The sequence below is a fragment of the Tursiops truncatus genome, chromosome 3 (genome assembly GCF_011762595.2).
Source record: "Tursiops truncatus isolate mTurTru1 chromosome 3, mTurTru1.mat.Y, whole genome shotgun sequence".
In the NCBI taxonomy this organism is placed as follows: domain Eukaryota; kingdom Metazoa; phylum Chordata; class Mammalia; order Artiodactyla; family Delphinidae; genus Tursiops; species Tursiops truncatus.
Window position 1 is genome coordinate 118,737,500 of NC_047036.1, and position 2,970 is coordinate 118,740,469.

At 39.2% G+C, this 2,970-nt stretch overlaps 1 non-coding gene across 1 annotated transcript; it reads right to left on the reverse strand.

Annotated features, from left to right (window-relative positions):
• Window positions 1-270: 270 nt before the first annotated feature.
• On the reverse strand, window positions 271-377 carry LOC117311958 (U6 spliceosomal RNA). The gene has a single exon (XR_004526148.1). It is a non-coding gene; the product is annotated as a U6 spliceosomal RNA (small nuclear RNA).
• Between the last annotated feature and the right edge of the window lie 2,593 nt (window positions 378-2,970).

A 2,970-nucleotide genomic window follows, 5' to 3' on the forward strand; every position in this document is an offset into this window, starting at 1 on the left:
TATTGTGTCTGCTGTCTCTGTCTCATTCAACTTTTTTTAAAATTAATTTTTATTGGAGTATAGTTACTTTACAATGTTGTGTTAGTTTCTGCTGTGCAGCAAAGTGAATCAGTTATACGTATACCTATATTCCCTCTTTTTTAGATTTCCTTCCCATTTAGGTCACCGTAGAACATTGAGTAGAGTTCCCTGTGCTACACCATAGGTTCTCATTAGTTATCTATTTTATACATAATAGCATATATATGTCAATCCCAATCTCCCAATTCAAAAAATGTGGAACGCTTCACGAATTTGTGTATCATCCTTGCACAGGGGCCATGCGAATCTCCTCTGTATCATTCCACTTTTAGTATATGTACTGCCGAAGTGAGCACTCTCATTCAGCTTTTTATAAGTAGTTTTTGGATTATGAACCAGTGATTGGGAGCGCATTAAACATGGAAAAATAGTACATCCTGATTTGGGGGCTTGAATCTGCAGAGAGGTTTTTGTTTGCTTTTCCTGGCATCCAGAGAATATCATGGACCATCGTCTTATTTTAATTTCTAAGGCCAGGGGCTCTTAGGCCAGGCATGTAGTATAAATTTGTAGCCCAAATCTACTTGAGCACAGGCTCATGATTATAAATTCTTAGAGGGAAACTCTTCTTTCTCATAATCCAGAGCTGAGGACACCCATATCCGTAGGCCAATGGATAGACTTCTTTTCCTTGGTCCATCCCTTCACTGACAGTATAGCTCTCGAAACTCCTGGTGAGCAGTAGTCTTGATAATAGTTCTTGCCTCCCTCCTGCTCACGAGTCTCCTGTGTACCCCACTTCTCTACAGAAGCTTTTAAAACTTCATCTACTTGATTACCAGCGGCATCAGATGAATCCCCAACAGTGCCAATTCCTACCTACTGCCCTGATTTTTCATTTTCTTATTTGATTTGACTTTCTATTCTGGGAAGTTTTGAACAGAAAAGTAAAAAGAATATAATAAAGACCCACACACTCATCACATGTATTTAGTAGTTAACATTTTGCCGTATTTGCTTTATCTATGTGCGTGTGTTTGCTGAACCATTGTAAAGTAAATTATACACATCATGACATTTTACCTCTAGATACTTCAGCGTGCATCTCCAAACATTAGGTTTTTCTTTACAAAATCGTATTACTATTTTCATGCTTAACAAATTGTATTAATTAGGGGTCTCCAGAGAGAGAGAACTGTAAGAGGTGGGGGCGGGGTGGGGGGGAGTGTGTGTGTGTGTGTGTGTGTGTGTGTGTGTGTGTGTGTGTGTGTGTGAGAGAGAGAGAGAGAGAAAGAACTGAGTAAATGGGAAGGAGAAAATTAAGAAGTTTTACCAGAAAATTCCTTAGCTCAAAAGGTCATGCATTTCTAGATTCAAAGGGTCCAGTGCACACCCAACACAATGAATAAAAAGATCTGCACCAAGGCACATTATTATAACCTTTCAAACACTGGAGGTGTTTGAAAGAGGATATTGAAAACTTCCAGAGAGGAGAAGAGCTGATATTCAATTGATCAGGAATCAGAACGGCATCACACTTCTTCACATAAGCACTGTAAGCTTGGGGGACAGAAGAGCGATGCCTTCATGTTTCTGAGTGAGAATAATTTCCAGCTAAGACTTTCATACTCAGCTAGACTGTCAACCCAAGTGTAAGGTTAGCATGAAGACATGTTCAGGCACAAAGTTCTTGTAAAATAACTTTTCACGTGACCAGTTGTAAAAAAGCTACTGGAGGAAATATTTGAAACTGGGGGACTAAATAAAAAAGAAGACTGCGTGAGATCCTGGAGCAGCAGAGCTAAAACAGGAGAGAGGCACAAGAAATCCCAGGAAAATAGTGGAGGAAATCACAGGGAGATTGTCCCACAGGAGGCCCTGAGGGCAGCCTCACAGATTGGAGGGCTCCAGGAGGGACATCTCAGTGAAAATTGAACTGCTAAATAATGTGGTTGACTGTATTGAGAGGCTTATTAGAGCTTTTGTCAGAAATGTGGGGGCTGAATTAGTGACGAGAAAGTTGAAAATGAAGGAAATGAAAAACATACTTGTATAAGAAAAGACATGCAATCATCTGTGTGGCTTATCTGTCACTAATGGTTACATAGTTTTAGGAATGTAAGCATTGAATCTTGTACTGACCAGTAATGTCATGTGAATATACAGGGAGGATGGGAAGGTCACTGGGATGGGCTGGAGGCTATAATATAGCTGGCTGGGGGCTAGGGTAAAAAGCTAAATCCTTATCTTCCGTAGAATGAAACCAATAGATACTATAGATACTATTTAATATTGAAGAAAAATCAAGAAATGAAATATCAACATGTTGTTTAGAAAAACAAAGGTAAGTATCAGGAGAGATGTTTCGAAGGAATGAAAGTGGCTGCCTCTGGGAAGCAGGAACCAGGAGTACGATAGGAAGGGGGACAACTGTTTTTTGTTAAAAACCTGTAGTACCATATGACTTTTAAAACAATATACCTACGTTAGTTTTATTTTTTAAAATATTGTTTAAATACAAAAATAAAAAGTTTATGAATTTCAGAATTTTACATACTCTTTGTAACTAATTAACTGTGACACATTTCATGATGCATTGTAACATTGCCATGTTGGTAAAGGTCTAAGTCATCGTCACTTTCTTCAAGGGCAGGGTGTTCCAAATCTTTACTTCGCATTGTCCAATGGAGTGGCCAGTAGCCATGCATGGCTATTTAAATTAAAATTAGTTCAAATTAAATAAAATTCAAGCTTCAATTCTTCAGTTGCACTGATCGTATTTCCAAGTGCCCAGTAGCCACATATGGCTAGTGGCTACCATATTGGACAGCACTGTCCTAAACTACTCTCAGATTCATCCCTTCGTCCAAGCTCATTGCCATTCTCTCTGAGGCAGTATACAGTGGTGATTGAAGGTGTGGGCTTTGGAGTCAGACTGCATCAGCCCAA